The 20453-nt window shown below is 38.5% G+C and overlaps 1 protein-coding gene across 2 annotated transcripts in view; it reads left to right on the forward strand.

Moving 5' to 3' along the window:
* Positions 1-20453, forward strand: part of PAPPA2 (pappalysin 2) — a 522663-nt gene that overhangs the window by 37752 nt on the left and 464458 nt on the right. Inside the window, exon 3 of one of the 2 annotated variants that reach the window (XM_084977645.1) lies at positions 19527-19665. The exons of the other annotated variant lie outside the window; for it this stretch is intronic. The gene's annotated coding sequence lies outside the window, so the exon portion shown is untranslated. The remainder of the gene's footprint in view (positions 1-19526; positions 19666-20453) is intronic. 2 annotated transcript variants of the gene reach the window in all.

Consider the following 20453-nt stretch of genomic DNA (forward strand, 5'->3'; position numbering starts at 1 on the left):
GAGGAAACTTAAACACTCTTCATCTATGTTGTAATATCTAACAACGATCTTACCCCAAAATCAATTCTGGTTACCAGCCTCTTTACCCTCCCAATGGAGTCTGATCCATCTCTCAGACAATAAGAGGTGAGTGATTGAAGAGCTGGTTTCACAGTGTCTTCGATGTTCGCTGGAATTTAAGCGGCAATAAAGCAGGTTGTTTTGTCTCTTCTGTTTATTGCTGTATCATTAAGTTTTATTTTTTATTTTTTTGACAGTTAGCCAGCTTCTTTTATTTTATTTTTAATTTATCAATGAATTTATCACATCTGCAGTTGTATAATGATCATCACAATCCAGTTGCACAAGATTTCCATCCCACAGTCCAAGCACATCCACCCACCCCCCAAACTATCTCCTCCGGAGACCATAAAGTTTTTCAAAGTCTGTGAGTCAGCATCTGTTCTGCAAAGAAGTTCATTGTGTCCTTTTTTCAGATCCCACATGTCAGTGAAAGCATTTGATGCTGGTGTCTCATTGTATGGCCGACTTCACTTAGCATGATAATTTCTAGGTTCATCCATGTTGCTAAAAATGCCATTATTTTGTTCATTTTAATGGCTGAGTAATATTCCATTGTGTATATGTACCACATTTTCTTGATCCACTCCTCTGTCGATGGACATTTAGGTTGTTTCCATGTCTTGGCTACTGAAAATAGTTCATTAAGTTTTAGAAGAGTACCTGATACCTGGTAGGCACTCAATAGATGTATACTGAACATGCGAATGAAGGAGAAACACTCAAGCACCTTGTTTTTACAATGTGTAGATACGGTATTTGTGATATTCTTAAACTTTGGGACATCTGCTGAAACTTAAAAAAGAGAGAGAGAGAGAATTTTAAAATTATCTTTACAAAGAGAATAATTATAAACTTTGTGGATCATCTTTCAATGGTGATGTTCAAAAATACTTGTATTTTTCATGGACCAGAGGCTATAAATTCCAAACTAGAAGTTTACTAAACTTCAGCATTCCAGAACAAATAGGAAATTGGGTTTATTTTAGTATTTTTCCATCAATTTGCAGATTATACATTCCAGCTTCTGAGTCTGTGAAGATTGTGCGAAAGGAGAATTTACTAGACTCAGGCTCACAGAGGAAGACACTTTAGGGTCATATCTGGTAATGCTCCTCTCTCAAATTTCTCTGATGCATGTCTTGCCATCAAGTCAGAAGTTCGTAAAACTTGTTCTGGCTGTGGATCATGTTGGAAGTCAAGACTGTGGATCACGTGAGACTTTTGAGAGTCCAGACATCAGCAAAGGCGACCCACCAGAAATGTCGTTGGAAAAGTCTTCCTGTGATTAACTGGACAAATGGCACTGTTTGAAGTTATAAAGGAAGGATTTCAAGCAAATTTTTTATTTATACAAGTATCATAAATGTAGACACGGATGGCAAATGATTTTCTTGTCATGTGCTAACTTTGATCAATGGGTAAGAGGTGCTTGGAAAGCTAGGCTGAGAAGGGTTTTGAGACTAAATCCAGCCCTAGTGCTATGTGACTGATCAGAGGTAACAAATCACACTGGGAAGATAGCACGCTTGCATTTCTCTTGTGCTTGACTATGTTTTGACTGTTTGAAGGGTTAGTGATGGTTCAAGTTGCTAATTATGCAGGAATAGTAGTTAAAAGATGGTAAAGGTAATTTTATCCCATTTTTATCTTTGAAATAATTTAAAGAAATTAAAAGCAATGAAAAGGTTGAAGATAAAGAATAGAAAACATTTCTTTTGTTTGCTTGTTTGTTTTTGGGGTTTTTTTTTTTGTCTTCTTTAGGGGTGCACCTGCAGCATATGGAGGTTCCCAGGCTAGGGGCCTAATCGGAGCTGTAGCCGCCAACCTATGCCAGAGCCACAGCAGCGAGGGATCTGAGTCATCTGCGACCTACACCACAGCTCATGGCAATGCCGGATCCTTAACCCACAACCTCATGGTTCCTAGTTGGAGTGAGGCCAGGGATTGAACCCACAACCTCATGGTTCCTAGTTGGATTCGTTTCCTCTGCGCCATAACGGGAACTCCAGAAAACATCTTTGATGGAAATGGCAGTCACTTACACCCTATTGATAAAGGAAAACTGACAAATTAGTAAAACCAGACCAAAGGGAAAATGTGAAAGGGATCTCTCTCTCTCTCTCTTTTTATTTAAATTGCTGCACCATAAGATATGAAATTTCTCAGGTCAGAGATTGAACCCGAGCCACAGCTGCAACCTATGCTGCAAGTGCAGCAACTCCGGATCTTTTAACCCACTGTGCCAGGATGGGGATCAAACCCATGCCTCTGTGGTGACCCAGGCTGCTGCAGTTGTATTCTTTTTTTTTTTTTTTTGTCTTTTTGCCATTTCTTGGGCCGCTCCCCACGGCATATGGAGGTTCCCAGGCTAGGGGTCCAATTGGAGCTGTAGCCACCGGCCTACGCCAGAGCGACAGCAACGCGGGATCCGAGCCGCGTCTGCAGCCTACACCACAGCTCACGGCAACGCCAGATCCTTAACCCACTGAGCAAGGCCAGGGATCGAACCTGCAACCTCATGGTTCCTAGTCGGATTCATTAACCACTGAGCCACGACGAACTCCCACAGCTGTATTCTTAACCCACTGCACCACAGCACGATCTCCTCTCTCTCTCTATTTCAAGCAGTGTTCAGGTTCTTCAGAATAGATGGCTCAGACCTGAGGAGTGTAAACAATAATCTTTAATTGGTATAAAAATTATCCCATTTATGTGGCATGGGACACACTGAGAGCATGGAGATATACTGTGGAGCACCTCACATTGTGGGAAAATAATCTGAGAAAAATGTAGTTATTAAACTTGCCTGTTGTACAGCTCACTTCCATGGCTTTTTCTTCAGCAAATAATAGGCCTAGAAAGAATGGATTAGAAGGCACAGGGCAGAGTTCCCACTGTGGTGCAGTGGGTTAAGGGATCTGGCTTTGCCTCAGCTGTGCTATAGGTCACAGCTATGGCTTGGAGTCAGTCCCTGGCCAGGGAACTTCCATATGCCATGGGTGTGGCCATTAAAAAAAAAAAAAGAAAAGCAGAGGTCTTAAACTGCAGTACAATACATATGAAGGAGGCTAGGAACCAAATGCACAAAATGTACTGGATGAATACATATCAGAATATATGTTAGGCATTAGTTGAACATTTCAAACACTTGTCAGGGATATCAAAGACATTTTTTAAATGATTTTTTAAAAAATAACATAGAAAGAAATGCCAGCATTAAAGAAATAATTACAGGAGTTCCCTTCGTGGCGCAGTGGTTAATGAATCCAACTAGGAGCCATGAGGTTGCAGGTTCGATCCCTGGCCTTGCTCGGTGGGTTAAGGATCCGACGTTGCCTTGAGCTGTGGCATAGGTTGCAGATGCGGCTCGGATCCCACGTTGCTGTGGCTCTGGTGTTCACCTGTGCCTGCAGCTACAGCTCTGATTAGACCCCTAGCGTGGGAACCTCCATATGCCATGGGAAAAGGCCCTAGAAAAAGAAAAAAAGAAAGGAAATAATTACAAAGACAATATAAAGAGATGAAAATGATCTAAAGGCATGCAAGAAATGAATGGAAGGGTGAAAAAAACATATTTCAGGAATAAAAGTCATTTTATTTTATTATTTATTTATTTATTTATTTGGCCACCCCATGGTGTATGGAGTTCCTGGGCCAGGGATCAGATCCGAGTTGCAGTTTTAATGTAGCTGATTCAAGATTTGAAATTTTCCTTATACGGGCATTGCATATTTCATATATGGAAAAACAGATGTATGGAAGACAGATTTAAGAAAATTTTGCAAAAAAAAGATAACAACAAAAATGATTATTATAAGAATAAAGAGTTAAAAATATTCAGAAAAACAATGTGTACGGGAGGCAGGGTACAACCATGCAGCAGAAACTAGACAGTCATTGGAGCTTGGAAAGCATTATACAATGAATCATATGATAAGACATTGGAGCGATGGGGGATTGGCTAGTAAATTCATTTACTAGGGCTGCCATATAACAGGTACTATAGTCCTGGCTTACACAATTAACACAAATAAATTACAAATTAATTTTCTCACAATAGTGAAGGCTAGAAGTCAAATATTCTCTATGGTGTCAGAAAGCAGTTATTCCAAAACTTGATAAAGGTGGTATAGTAGAAAAAGAAAGTCATTGCCAAATGTAACTTCTGAATATCAGAAATTAGTTATTAGCATCTGTTAGAAATTTAAAAGAATAATACCTACTAAGCAAAGTTCCTACCAGGAGTGACCATTTGGTTCAATGTTAAGAAACCTGTTGATTTAATTCACATGTTAATAGGCTAATGGGTTAAAACACATAGGGCTGTCTTCATAGATGTTAAATGGGCATTTATCTGATAAAATTTAACATCCATTCCCAAGAAAATAGAAACAAATAATAATAATAGAAATTTTCTTTCTTTCTTTCTTCCTTCCTTCCTTTCTTTTTTCCTTCCTTCCTTTTTTCCTCCTTCCTTTCCTCCTTCCTTTCTTTCTTCCTTTCCTCCTTCCTTCCTTCCTTCTCCTGTGGCAATGGAAGTTCCCAGGCCAGAGACTGAATCTGAGCCACAGATTCCATCTACACTGCAACTGTGGTAGTGCCAGATCCTTTGCCAAGCCCATAGCAATACAGCAACCCAAGTTGCTGCAGTTGGATTTTTAAGCTACTGTGCCACAGCGGGAACTCCACAAATTGCTTTAATTACCTTTTAAACAAGGTAAATTAATAATTCACCTGAGGTTACATAACCAGGAAGGATGGAGCCTGGATTTGAACCTAGATAACCTTTGATGCAGAGATCTCTTCATTGTGTATCCTTACAGACAGCGGTGTTTCCCAGCCTTCCTCATATCCTCGTACACAGAGAAACTGAACATTTTTTATGGCATGCTGGGGAATGGAAACAAGACTGCTTGCAGAGCAACCGGGTTAGGGCTTGGGCTGCATCAGGCCTGGCTAAGCTGCCTCAGGGACTGAGGGGATCAATGTTTTGGCACATCTGTGACTACCCTGTATTACCTCTAAACAAGAAAATGGTCTCAAGATAAATTTTTAATAATATGGGAATTTGATGAGAGCTAAAAGTAACATTTCAAATCAGCGGAAAATATTTATTAATAATATATTAAAATATTTTAGGAGATTATATATTTTATAAAATATAAATTATCTATTTTAATATATAAAATTTATATATTTTATTATAAATAACATCGAATTATTAATTTGATATTGAAACAACTGACTTTCCATCTGGGGAAAAATATAGCTGAATCTCTATCAACTTCTGAGTTGTCAGAATTAAAGTACTTAAGAAAAAGATGTATATTTAAAAAATTAATATTGGGCAAGGAAAAATTCTCTAATAAAGATACACAAACACAAACATAGAAAAATACTGATAAATACCTGTATATCAAAGAGAAAGAAGCTTTCTGTACAGCAACAAATATTCTAAACAAAGTTGAAAGACAGTTGACAAATTGTCAAAATATATAACATTTCAGGCAAACTACTATTTTTTTTTAGTACACAAGTATTCTTCTAAATTAACAAGAATACAGGCTATAAAAATTATCTAGTAAGTATTTTACAGAAAAATAAATGCAGATAGATTATAAACACATCATAATTTGGTCTGCCTCATTCATAAATGAAAAATATATATTGAAACAAAGAAAACACAAAAGAGGCGTCATTTTCTACCTGTCAGATTATTGAAAAGGATTAAAATTGGATGATATAATAACATTAATGAGAATATGGGGGAAGAAGTGTTTTCATCCACTGTTAGTGGGAATACAAATTAGTACAGATTACCTCATGGAGGACGATTTAGCAATAGCCATTAAAATTCAATATACACAAAGCTTCTCATCCAAATATTCCACTTTTAGGAATTTATCCAATGAATATACATATGCAAATCTGAAAAGATGTATACCCAAGTTCTTGCAGCATCATTTAAATGAGGAAAAAAGTCGGGTGGGGGACAATGTAAATATACAGGAATAGGGAAATAATACAGGGTTCTGAAAAAGAAATAGATCTATTATTAAAAAATACAGAATAACTCATATTCCTGCATTTGAATAAAACAAAAGAATTAGATTGCTATTAAAGCACATGTAAAGTTTAAACGCATGGGAATTCTGGAAAGATAAGTTAAGAAACTCCAGATGGAGGGAGTTTTGAGATGCAGAATGGGCCAAGGGCCTGGAGTAGGAAGAAACTCCCTTTTGTTCTGTTTGAAGTTTTTTCCCCCTGCATGTGTGCTATTTTATTTTATTTTTTAAAATGGAAATAGCAGCAAATAACTTTTGTTTTCTTTTGTTTTTGCTTTTTAGGGTCACACCTAAGGCATATGGAAGTTCCAGGCTAGGGGTCGAATAGGGGCTACAGTTGCTGGCCAGAGCCACAGCCACAGCAACGTGGGATCTGAGCTGCGTCTGTGACCTATACCACAGTTCACGGCAACGTGGGATCCTTAACCCCCTGAACAAGGCCAGGGATCGACCCTGCGTCCTCATGGATACCAGTTGGGCTCATTACTGCTGAGCCACAATGGGAACTTCCAAGAACAAATTACTCTTAATAGTACTGATCACCTTAGGAAGTCTGGTGTCCTGTTGGGAAAAGCCATCTTGCCAAGATTTTCCGGAATAGCCACTCTCCAAAGAAAGCATACCATAAATTATCTCGGTGACCCACTTATACCTTTGTAGTTGTAACCAAGTTTTTATGGTTCACGTTCTACTTGATTAAAGATGCATTTGTGATATGAAGGCCAGAAATAGGCTTTGGAGTGTAAGATCAGACTTTTCCTCGCTATCCTGTTTCCCTTAGACTTGTAGAATAAGCTCAATTTTGGTGTGCTTCCCTGGAGGAGAAAATTCTCCAGATAAAAGACTGGAAGGGGGGGGTGAGAATGCTAGTGAGGAAAGGAGGAAAGAGGTAAACTCTACTTTTTCAGTGTCTTTATCTCAGCCAATTGGAAGTTATTTCCAGGACTGCCATAGGGATTAGCCTTTGGACTGCAAACATTGATCCATTGTTAGAAATCTTGAAAATAAATTTTAGTGATGACAGAAGGGAGAAATATTTGTACTTTTGTATATGTAGTTACGTGGTAACATAGCCGTCTTTTTCAGCATGAGAAACTTGCACACAGGAAAGGAGGGAAAAAACTGGCATTTGATTGAATTCAGTTCCTAAAAAATAGAATATATTTTGAGCCAGTTTTTTTGTAGGTGAAGCCTTTTCCCATGGATGCCTTTTTTTATGGAGGCATGTGAAACAAAGAGCCAGTCAGAATTGTTAGTGATTTAGATCATGTATTCTAGCTTTTTTCTGCTTCTTAATTTTCCCAAAAGTGTAAGCAGAACAGGTATACTCTAATGAATGCCTTTCTGGTTAAATTTTCTTCTGGTTGAACTCCTCTTTTCTTTCTCTTTTTATAGCAAATGATTAATTTATTCACTATCCAGTTTCCTAACCAGAAACATTCGTTTATTGTTCGTTTATCCTTCCCGAACTTACACAGAAGAGGTTATTGGGAATGGAGTCAGAGCCTAGAATTTGTAATTGAAAATCCATGGCACCTTCAGTTCATTCTGTGGCTTAGATGGCGCAGGACCCAGCTAGAATTTGTATTTCCTTGGGTCCTAAAAGTGGCCACACCTAGGAGGGTAGGGCAGAGAGACAAATCATCCCTATCAAGGTACTTTCACCTCAACATGGATCTGGCAGTGGGGCAGGGAGTGTTGTTGGAGAGGGGCGGAGTTATTGCAGATGGAGGAGTTATTTGCAGGTTTCAAAGAAATCAGGGATATTAGCCCACTTGCTGTCTGCAGAGACAGTATAGGCTACTGTATGTCTTTGCTGTCCCAAAGGAAAGGTGGAGTGGTCATTATGGCCAAGGAGGCCGTGGTGATTAGGCACCCAGGTGACAATTTCGGACAGGTTTCCTTTTTTTGTCTTTTTAGGGCTGCACCCACGGCATATGGAGGTTCCCTGGCTAGGGGTTGAATCAGAGCTATAGCTGCCGGTCTATGCCACAGCCGTGCAAGATCTGAGCTGTGTCTATGACCTACACCACAGCTCACAGCATCCTCGTGGATGCTAGTCAGATTTGTTTTCACTGAGCCATGATGGGAACTCTGTAGGTTTCCTTTTTTAACCAGGGCAACAATGGAAATGATCAGGTAGCGGTTCATGGCTATCAGGAGTCAGAAGAAAGGCACTCCAGGGCTAGTTGATGAACTGCATTTTATTATCATTGTTATTGTTATATTGGCCATGCCTGCATGTGGAAATTCCCAGGCCAGGGATGGAACCCAAGCCACAGCAGTGAAAACGCTGGATCCTTAACTGCCAGGCCACCAGGGAGCTCTAGATGAATGCGTCTTAGAAGCAGCAAGGACCTTCTCAGCCACCAACATGGAGAAGTGCCCTGGATACCAAGGCACTGAAGCAGATGAGAATTGCCAGGCACAGTATAGTCTCAACAAAATGGAGAGTTCCTTTTCGGATGTGCAAGACTTTGGTGCAGAGAGGCTCTCCGAATTCCCCTTCACACTGGGAGTGCTGGATATCTGCTGGTTTGTTCAAGGTTCACTGACTTGCCAGTCCAGCAGTAGCACTCACCGTCTTGCCAGGATATCTCTGTCTCGATCTCTATCTCTGTCTCTTTTTTTGGAGTTACTCAATGAATGTATCACATCTGTAGTTGTGTAATGATCATCACAATCCAATTTCACAGGATTTCCATCCCACAACCCAAGCACATCCCTCCACCCCCCAACTGTCTCCTCTGGAGACCATAAAGTTTTTCAAAGTCTGTGAGTCAGCATCTGTTCTGCAAAGAAGTTCATTGTGTCCTTTTTTCAGATCCCACATGTCAGTGAAAGCATTTGATGCTGGTGTCTCATTGTATGGCTGACTTCACTTAGCATGATAATTTCTAGGTCCATCCATGTTGCTAAAAATGCCATTATTTTGTTCATTTTAATGGCTGATAATATTGCATTGTGTATATGTACCACATCTTCTTGATCCACTCCTCTGTCGATGGACATTTAGGTTGTTTCCATGTCTTGGCTATTGAAAATAGTGCTGCAATGAACATTGGAGTACATGTGTCTTTTCAAGTCATGGTTACCTCTGGATAGATGCCCAGGAGTAGGATTGCTGGATCAAATGGTGGTTCTATTTTTAGTTTTCTGAGGAATCTCCATTCTGTTTTCCACAGTAGTTGCGCCAATTTACAATCCCACCAACAGTGTAATAGGGTTCCTTTTTCTCCACACCCTCTCTAGCACTTATTGTTTGTAGACTTTTTGATGATGGCCATTCTGGCTGGTGTAAGGTGGTACCTCATAGTGGTTTTGATTTGCATTTCTCTAATAATGAGTGATGTTGAACATCTTTTCATGTGTTTCTTGGCCATCTGTATGTCTTCTTTGGAGAACTGTTTATTTAGATCTTCTGCCCATTTTTTGATGGGGTTGTTTGTTTTTTTGGTATGGAGCTGCAGAAGGTGTTTATAAATTTTGGAGATGAATCTCTTGTCAGTTGATTCATTGGCAAATATTTTCTCCCATTGTGTGGGTTGTCTTTTCGTTTTGTTTAGGGTTTCCTTTGCTGTGCAGAAACTTTGAAGTTTGATTTGGTCCCATTTGTTTATTTTTGTTTTTACCATCATTACTCTTAAGAGGTGGATCTGAGAAGAGGTTGCTGTCGTTTATGTCAGAGAGTGTTTGGCCTGTGTTTTCCTCTAAGAGTTTTATAGAGTATCTGGTCTTATATCTAGGTCTTTAATCCATTTGGAGTTTATTTTTGTGTATGGTGTTAGGGAGTGTTCGAATTTCATTCTTTTTCATGTGGCTGTCCAGTTTTCCCAGCACCGCTTATTAAACAGGCTGTCTTTTCTCCATTGTGTATTCTTGCCTTCTTTGTCATAGATGAGTTGGCTGTAGGTGCGTGGGTTTAATTCTGGGCTTTCTATCCTGTTCCACTGATCTATATTTCTATCTTTGTACCAGTACCATATGGTTTTGATGATTGTTGCTTTGTAGTATAGTCTGAAGTCCCGGAGCCTGATGCCTCCAGCTCCATTTTTCTTTTTCAGGGTATCTTTGGCTATTCTGGGTCTTTAGTGCTTCCAAACAAACTTTAAAATATTTTGTTCAAGTTCTGTGAAAAATATCCTTGGTAATTTGATAGGGATTGCATTAAATCTGTAGATTGCCTTAGGTAGTATAGTCATTTTGATAATATTAACTCTTCTAATCCAAGAGCATGGTATGTCTTTCCATCTATTTGTGTCATCTTTGATTTCTTTCATCAGTGTCCTATAGTTTTCAGAGTACAGGTCTTTTGTCTCTTTAGGTAGGTTTACTCCTAGGTATTTTATTCTTTTGGATCCTATGGTAAACGAGATTGCTTCCCTAATTTCTCTTTCTGCTCTTTCATTGTTAGTATATAGAAATGCTGTCGATTTCTGTGTATTAATTTTGTATCATGCGACTTTTCCAAATTCATGGATGAACTCTAACAGTTTTCTGGTAGATTCTTTAGGATTGTCTAGGAATAGTATCATGTCACCTGCAAATAGGGATGGTTTTACTTCTTCCTTTCCAATCTGGATTCCTTTTATTTCTTTTACTTCTCTGATTGCTGTGGCTAGGACTTCCAAAACTATGTGGAAGAGTAGTGGTGAGAGCGGACATCCTCGTCTTGTTCCTGATCTCAGCGGGAATTCTTTCAGCTTTTCACCATTGAGAATGATGTGAGCTGTGGGTTTGTCATATATGGCTTTTATTATGTTGAGGTAGGTTCCCATTATGCCCACTTTCTGAAGGGTTTTTATCAGAAATGGGTGTTGGATTTTGTCAAAGGCTTTTTCTGCGTCTATTGAGAGGATCATGTGGTTTTTATTCTTCAGTTTGTTAATGTGGTGTATCACACTGATGGATTTGTGGATATTGAAGAACCCTTGCATCCCTGGGATCAATCCCACTTGATCATGATGTACAATCCTTTTAATGTATTGTTGAATGTGGTTTGCTAGTATTTTGTTGAGGATTTTTGTGTCAATGTTCATCAGTGAAATTGGCCTGTAGTTTTCTTTTTTTGTGGTATCTTTGTCTGGTTTTGGTATCAGTGTGATGGTGGCCTCATAGAATGAGTTTGGGAGTATCCCTTCCTCTGCAATTTTTTGAAATAGTTTCAGAAGGAGAGGTGTTAGCTATTCTCTAAATGTTTTTAGAATTCACCTGTGGAGTTCCCGTCGTGGCGCAGTGGTTAACGAATCCGACTAGGAACCGTGAGGTTGTGGGTTCGATCCCTGCCCTTGCTCAGTGGGTTAACGATCCAGCATTGCCGTGAGCTGTGGTGTAGGCCGCAGACGCGGCTCGGATCTCGTGTTGCTGTGGCTGTGGTGTAGGCCGGTGGCTACAGCTCTGATTTCGACCCCTAGCCTGGGAACCTCCATGTGCCACAGCAGCGGCCCAAGAAATGGCAAAAAAGACAAAAAAAAAAAAAAAAAAAAAAAAAAAAGAAAAAAAAGAATTCACCTGTGAAGCCATCTGGTCCTGGACTTTTGTTTGTTGGAAGTTTTTTAATCAGTTTCAGTTTCAATTCTTGTGATTGGTCCATTCATCTTTTCTATTTCACCTTGGTTTAGTCTTGGAAGATCGTATTTTTCTAAGAATTTGTCCATTTCTTCTAGGTTTTCCGTTAAATTGGCGTATAGTTGCATATAGTAGTCTCTTATGATCCTTTGTATTTCTGTGATGTCCGTTGTTACTTCTCCTTTTTCATTTCTAATTTTATTGAAGTGTGGCTAAGGGTTTATCAATTTTGTTGATCTTTTCAAAGAACCAGCTTTTTGTTTCATTGATCTTTTCTATGGTTTTCTTTGTTTCTATTTCATTGATTTCTGCTCTGATCTTTATGATTTCTTTCCTTCTACGAACTTTAGGTCTTGTCTATTCTTCTCTCTTGAGCTGCTTTAGATGTAAAGTTAGCTTGTTGATTTGAGCTTTTTCTTGTTTCCTGAGGTGGGCTTGTATTGCTATAAACTTTCCTCTTAGAACGGCTTTTGCTGTATCCCATAGGTTTTGGAGTGTCGTATCTTTGTTGTCATTTGCTTCTAAGTATTTTTTAATTTCCTCTTTGATTTCTTCAGTGATCCATTGGTTGTTTAGTAGCATGTTGTTGAGTCTCCACGTGTTTGTGTTTTTTGCAGATTTTTTCTTACTTTGATTTCCAATCGTATAGCATTGTTGTCAGAAAAGATGCTTGATATGATTTCAGTTTTCTTAAAGTTACCGAGGTTGGATTTGTAGCCCAGGATGTGATCAGTCTTAGAGAATGTTCCATGTGCACTTGAGAAGAATGTGTATTCTGTTGTTTTTGGATGGAATGTCGTATAAATATCTCTTAAGTCCATCTGGTTTAATGCATAATTCAGGGCCTGTGTTTCCTTATTGATTTCCTGTCTGGATGATCTGTCCATTGCTGTAAGTGGGGTGTTAAAGTCCCCCACTATTATTGTGTTATTGTTGATTTCTCCTTTTAAGGTTGTTAGCAGTTGCCTTATATATTGTGGTGAACCTATGTTGGGTGCATAGATATTTAAAATTGTTATATCTTCTTCTTGGATTGATCCTTTGATCATTGGATACTGACCTTCCTTGTCCCTTAAAATATTCTTCATTTTAAGATTTATTTTGTCTGATATGAATATTGCTACTCCAGCTTTCTTTTGATCCCTGTTTGCATGGAATATTTTCTTCTATCCTCTCACTTCCATTTGTATGTGTCCCTGGAAGTGAAGTGGGTCTCTTGAAGACAGCATATATATGGATCTTGTTTTTGTATCCATTCATCCAGTCTGTGCCTTTTGGCTGGGGCGTTTAGTCCATTAACATTTAAGGTAATTATTGATATGTATTTTCTTATTGCCATTTTATTAATTGCTTTAGATTTGTTTTTGTTGTTCTTTTTTCTTCCCTTCTTTTCTTGTTCTCTCCTTTCTGGTTTGATGACTATCTTTAGTGTTGTATTTGAGTTGATTTTTGTTATTTGTGTTTGTATCAATTATAGATTTTTGGTTTGCAGTTATTTTGAAGTTTTGATATGAGTCTGTATGTATATGAGATTGTTTTAAGTTGTTTTCTATTAATTGTAAGTTCATCTCCAGTGTCCTGCATTTGTACCCACCTCTTCTCATGATTTCTGATTTTGGTGGCATAATTGTGCATGGATTATTTCGTATCTTTTTTGTGTATATACATATATATACACCTTTACTGGTGAGCCTTGTCATTTGTGGTATTTTTGTTTCCTGTTGCTTTTTTTTCTTTTCTGCCTAGAGAAGTTCCTTTAGTATTTGTTGTAAGGCTGGTTTAGTGTTGCTGAATTATCTCAGCTTTTGCTTATCTGTGAAGGTTTTGATTTCTCCTTCAAATCTGAATGAGAGCCTTGCTGGGTAAAGTAATCTTGGTTGGAGGTTTTTTCCTTTCATTCTTCTGCCTCCTTTATTCTGTTGTTAGCTGCTTCTAGCGAATTTTTTTTATTTCTGTTATTGTATTTTGCATCTCTTCTTATTTAAGTTTTATATCTTGTATCTCTTTGCTCAGTGTTTCCTATAAGTTATCCATCTTTGCCTCCAGTTTATTTCCAATGTCTTGCATCATCTTTAGCATCAACAGTCTAAAGTCTTTTTCCTGGAAGCTGAGAATCTCCTGATCACTTAGCTGTTTTTCTGGGTTTTTTTTCTTTCTCCCTCATCTGAGTTATAGTTCTCTGCCTTTTCATTTTTATAGGTTTTTGGTGTGGTGACCTTTTTACCGATAATAGAGTTGTAGCCTCTCTTACTTCTGGTGTCTGCCTCCCTTGTGGCTGAAGTTGGTGCAGGGGCTTGCTGTAGACTTTCTGATGGGAGGGGCTTATACCTGCCCACTGATAGGTGCAGCTGATTCTAATCCCTCTGGTGGGTGGGGCTTTGTCTCCAGATGGGATTAGAGGCAGCTCTGTGCCTCCAGGGGGGGTCTTTAGGCAGCCTGTTTCCTGAGGGGTTGGGCTGAGATCCCACCTGGATTGTTGTTTGCACTGGGGCTTCTCAGCACTGATGCGTGGGGCCAGATTTTCCCAAAATGGCCACCTCCAGAGAAAGGCAGCTGCTGAATATTCTCAAGATCTTTGCTTCCAGTGACCTTCCCTCACAACAAGCCACATTCACCCCTGTTTTTCCAGGGTGTCCTCCAAGAACTGCAGTCAGGTTTGACCCAGATTCCTATGGAGACTTTGCTTTGCCCTGGCACCCAGTGCACATGAAAGTCAGTGTGTGCCTTTTAAGAATGGGGTCTCCATTTCCCTCAGTCTCATGGAGCTCCTGCGCACAAGCCCCACTGGCCTTCAATGCCAGATGCCCCAGGGGCTCTTTCTCCCAGTGCCAGATCCCTGCACGTGGGAGTTTGATGTGGGGCTCAGACCTCTCACACCTGTAGGTGAGTCTCTGTGAACCAGTTCGTTTCCAGTCTGTGGAGCTTCCCACCTGGGAGGTATGGGGTTGTTTATATCATGAAATCACCCCTCCTACCTCTTGATGTGGCCTCCTCTTTGTCTTCTGGAGTAGGATATCTTTTTTAAGGTTTCCAGTCCATTTGATTGATGATTGCTCAGCCTTTAGTTGTGAATTTTGTTGTTTTTAGGAGAGAAGTTGAGCTCCAGTCCTTCTATTCCGCCATCTTAATCCCATCTCCCTCTACCTCTGTTTCTATATGTGTCTGTCTATATCTTTATCTCTCTCTCTCCATCTGTCTATGTATGTATCTTATTTTGCGTCATTGTTCAGGCACACACTATCATATTATGATTTAAAATGCTTAAAATATCTACCTGATTACCAAATAACTAATGTTACTTTTAAAAATACAGTTGCTTTGAATAAAGTAACATTTAGTTTACATACTGTACCATAAACTTTATAGTCACTACAAATAACATCAATAAATTGGTTATAATATGCACACATTTTATAGTAAAAAGTGAGGCAGTTTTTGATAATGAACTTTTACTTTTCAAGTAGGGATTTTTGAAGCTTGAAAAAGACTGAGAAGGAGAAATGGAAAGAGTAGAAATCATTATTTGTCCCTGGTCACAGGAGGTGATTCTGTGAATGTGCTTGGTGACAAAGGGGCTATTGCAGCACACTATGCTGATACATTATTTTTTAGTGACATTATTTTTTTTCTACTCCTGCAAGATAAACATACAGGATCATATGTACTTCCAAAATAATCCAAATCCCATCTCACCTTATTGAAAATTGTTTTGGTGGACTAGCTTCCTCAATCCATAACTTTATGGGTAAGATGGAGGAGTTGAAAGATTCAAGACTGCGTAACGTTAAAATAATGGGGGAACATTATGCAAACCCCTAAATTCTTAAAATTTATCAAAGACATTTCATTGCACTGTCTAGGACTTCCAATGCAGTGTTGAATAGAAGTGTTAAGAGCAGATGTTTTTATCTTATTTCTCATCTTATGAGGAAAGCACTTAATATATCCCTATTGGATTTTAGCTGTATTCTTTTTCAGACTGAGACAATTATTTTTGATTCCTAGCTTCTGTGATTTTTTTTTTTCAGCAAGAATGAGTATAGAATTTTGTCAAGTGCTTTTATGCTTTTTATTGAGATAATCATGCTTTTTTTCCCTTCTTATTCTGTAAATGTAAATTACATTGATTGATTTTCTCATGTTGATCCAACTTTGCATTTTTAAGGCAAATCGCCTTTGGTCAAGGTTATATTATCCTTGTTCTATGTTGTTGGATTTCATTAGCCAGTGCTTTTTGAGGATTTTTGAATCTGTGTTTGTGGAAAATATTGGCCTGTGTGATTTTCTTTTTCTTTAAGTATGTTTTCAGGTTTTGGTGTCAGAGTTATGCTGGCCTTATAAACTGTTTTTTCTTCCTCTCATGAAGAAGTTTATGTAAGAGTGATATTCCCTCTTCCTTGAATAATTAGTAGAATTCAAGACAGTGTAGCCATCTGAATCTGGGTCAGATTTTTTTTTTTTTTTTTGTGGGATGATTTTCAATTACACATTTAATTTCTTTAACAGAGTTCTGCCTCCACTCCTTACTCTCTGCTCTGCCTTGATCTTACTTTTTTACCCAGCCTTTTTTCTTTTGAGGGAGCCATGCTTTCTTATTCTGTGGGGTCATGTAAAAACTGTCGGTAATCTTATTTTATACCTCAGCCTCCTTGGAGGTTGACAGTATGTTAGCAAAGCTGATATAGCAAATTGGAACTTTTCTGCTGGAAAAAGTGGGAGCGGACTATCTCTTTCTTTTAGTATAATGGTGCTAAGATACTCTGAGTTTAGGGCTGCTGGTGGCCATTTTCCTCAGGCACAGAGAGAAGACCGTCTGTGGTGAGAAGAGAAGATCAGTTTGTGGAAGGAAGCAGAATAAAAAGATGGAAGGGAGAGAAGTCTAATCACATCACTTGGCCCTCCTTGAGTCCATTCATGCCTAAAACTAGTTCTAAGATTTTTCAGATACATAAGTCAGTAGATACTTAAGGTTTTTTTTTTTTAATGTAAGTTAATTTGAGTTGGGTGTCTGACATTTATAATGAAAAGAAACTTGACTAGTACATTCTCGAGAGACTGCACTCTTGAGCTTTCAACCTTCATTGTGAAATTTTAAGCTGTGGTTTGGTGTTAAGGGACTTCTTTCTCTCTTTTCTCATTAGGTGGGAGGTGAAGAAAGAAGGGGTAGGTGAGCAGATGATTGAGAAATATTCCTTAAAATAAGTACCTTAAGAGTGACTCTGATCTTATTTCAGATGTACAATGGGGAAATATATGCCCTTGACATACTACATGATCACGAAGAATGTATTTTACCTTAAAAACACTATAGTAAAGCAACTAGATTTACTAGAAGCATTTGGTCTTGGCTTCAGGAATGTTATATATTTCCCAGATAGTATTTGTGGGCTGACCTGGTTTATCCTGTTATGGGTCACATTCTCATGTAAAAGGGCATCTCAAGTTCCAAAATACTGACCTAGCCATGACTTTTTTTTAAAGGTTATTGGCAAGTCTGGAAATTGTGTATTTTTCTCTTAGAAATTGTTTCCTCCAGTATAATGAAACATGACATAATACGAGATGTCAAAGATAGGCTTTGTTCTAAGATACCCTTGTCTATCATGGTAAATAAAGTCAGTAGCATTATCCTTCATGAGTTTATGGAATATATTACATAGCTAAATCTGTAGCCTTTGAATAATTGAAACAGAATCTACCAAGGCATTCTGTTTAATTAACCTTCAAAAACTTCTTGAAATCCCTTCATAACTTAAAATTTATGGAAATAACCTTTCATATAAATTCAGTGAACTTATATTTTGACATAGAGTAGGTTTTAAAAAATTGATCAGTCTGGGAAATTGTTACATAATTATTCAAATGATCTGAATGCATAATTTTTATTTTACATTATGCTATAAATACATTTAATGTTTCATTTTTAGGGAAGAAGATTTTATATGAGTCTGCTTTGGACCTTTGTGTTTGAAGTAACAAAAAGAAATTCACGTGTAATAGACTTAGCATTAAGATGACTCTGTGACATGGATCCTGAAATAAATTGTAGAATTACTCTTCCTTATACATCAATAAGGATTTTATTTTTATACATAATGACATTTACTGGTTTGGAGACTATTTTCATTTTAATATTAAATAATATTACTTTCATTAAAAATCTCTCAGAGGTCTGATGACATTTGCTGATTGAATTTGAAAATTAAGTAGAATGAGATAGTCCCTCTCAGGCGCTATATATATGGATTGTAAAATTGGCTTTAAATCTCAGCTCTGCAACAAAGTAGTTGTTTGAGTTTGGGAAATTTAACTCAATTACTTTAAATCCAGCATATTAATCTTAAAAGGTAATGTGAGCAATGGTGTTAATATATCCTAAAGGTTTATCATAGTGTCTTGGACATGCTATTTCTCAGAAAGAGGTAAACTGCCAAAGAGGATTGTGGGAGCTATCAGGTCCATGTGATCTGAAACAGAATAGTTTCTGAAAGACCTTGCTACCTGTGTAAGTGATAATAGCCCACAATCCCACCACATTTTGCTTTTTCCTGTGAGGCTAAAACTATGTTAACATGGCTAAAATATAGGAATGTACCTGTGAGAAAACCACCAGAGGAGCAGGTTAAGAGAGCAGCCCTAAGAGAGACTAAAAGTGACTCTCTAGAGAGAAAAGAAAAAGGAGAGGGGTGTGTGTGTGTTTAAGGGGGAGAGATTGGGAGGGTATGAGGCAAACAGATTATGGGAAGAGAAATCAAGTTTTTTTTTCTTTTTAGGAAATGAGAGAATTTTGTTATGTGGTCTGATTATGGGTGGGGGGACTGGTTGGTTTGTTTTTTCTTTAGTCAACACACAATCAAACTGTCTAGGGCTTTCCAGAGACTAGAAAGTAAAGCTTCTAGAAGGTGGCCTCAGTGACAAGAAAGCCATCCCAGTGACCAGGAAAGGGATGAGGAAAGGTGAAAGGAGGGGAGATTTGCTTACTTCATGTACCAATCATGGCATTAATGTAAACTTTGTGTTTTTTAAAAATTGAGATTGTTAATATAATTCTGTGTCGGTAGAGTTTTCAAGGTACATCCATGGAGAGAGATGTTGCGGAAGACACTGATGGTTTTCTTCTTGCCTTTTTCATTGCCTACGGAACTCTACTTTGAATGGTGCTGTCATGGGAAAATCATGTCCTTTTTTAGAAGCCATGTGGCACAGTTTTGACCAATGAGGTGTAAGTGGGAGTCAGCCAGTTGTGTCTCTCAAAGTTTTGCTTTCTTGGTAAAGACACAGAAGTGACTGTTACTGCCCCTTTCCTGTTCCTGCTTGCTTGCTCGTTCGATTGTTCTTTCTTCTTTCTCTCTCTCTTTCTTTCTTTCTTTCTTTCTTTCTTTCCTTCCTTCCTTCCTTCCTTCCTTCCTTCCTTCCTTCCTTCCTTCCTTCCTTCCTTCCTTCCTTCTTTCTTTCTTTCTTTCTTTCTTTCTTTCTTTCTTTCTTTCTCTCTTTCTTTCTCTCTCTCTTTCTCTCTCTCTCTCTTTCTCTCTCTCTTTCCCTCTTTCCCTCTTTCTCTCTTTCTCTCTTTCTCTCTCTTTCTTTCTATGGAGGTTCCCAGACTAGGGGTCAACTCAGAGCTACAGCTGCTGGCCTACACCACAACCACAGTAATGCAGAATCTGAGCTACATCTGCGACCTACACTGTAGCTCATGGCAACACCAGATCCTTAACCCACTGAGCAAGGCCGTGGATGGAACACGAGTCCTCATGGATACTAGTCGGGTTTGTAAACCGCTGAGCCATGAAGGGAACTCCTCCTGTTTCTGTTTTAATTGGATGTTTGTAGGTGCGCATGCATCTTGTCATCATCAGATGTCAAACAGCAGGACCCATGGATCGAAAAGCCTGGAACCATGAGGACATTGTAGAGCAGCAGAGAGCCAAGAGTCATTGTCTACCTCTGGACTTCTCATTCTGTGAGGAAAGTAAGTCCTTTTGGCTTCAGTTGCTATCTGTTGAATTTTGGCACTTGTCAAATGCATTTCTAGTCAACACTATCAACAAACAGGTTTTGTGGACTGTCTTTTTTTTTTAATTTGAAGAAATTGAGATTTATTGAGATATTAACATACTATACAGTCCATCCATTTAAAGGGTACAGTTCATCGTGTTTTTAAATGTATTCTCAGGGTGGTGCAATCATCACCACAGTCTCATTTTAGGCCCTTTTTATTTCCTCCCCTGAAAAACCCTTGATCATTCACAGCCGTTCCCTGTCTCCTCCTTCCCCAAGCACTCCCCAGCCCTAGGAAACCACTAATGTACTTGCTGTTTCTGTAGATGTGCATATCCTGTTCATTTCCTATGAATGGAATCATACAATATGTGGCCTTTTGTGTCTGACTTCTTTCACTCAGCAATGAAAAAAAACCCATTTCATAATGGTTTCAAGGTTCATAGGTGTCTTAGCATGTGTTAGTAATCCATTTGGTTTTATGTTTGAATAATGTTCTACTGAATGGACTTACCACATTTTATTTCTCTATTTATCAGACATTTGGGTGATTTCCACTTTTTGGCTATTATGGATAATTCTGCTATGAACACTTGTGCACAGTTTTTGTGTAGACGTGTTTTCTTTCTCTTGTGTGTATACCCAGAAGTGAAGTTGCTAGGTCATATGATAATATTTTGAGGAACTGCCAAACTATTTTCCAAAGCAGCTGCAATATTTAACATTTTCCCCAGCAATATGTAATGGTTCCTATTTCTC

Source organism: Sus scrofa, chromosome 9 (genome assembly GCF_054392235.1).
Source record: "Sus scrofa isolate SSC_HxYL_T2T_F1_AM1 chromosome 9, Sscrofa_HxYL_maternal_Yorkshire_Landrace_v2.0, whole genome shotgun sequence".
NCBI classification, from domain to species: Eukaryota; Metazoa; Chordata; class Mammalia; order Artiodactyla; family Suidae; genus Sus; species Sus scrofa.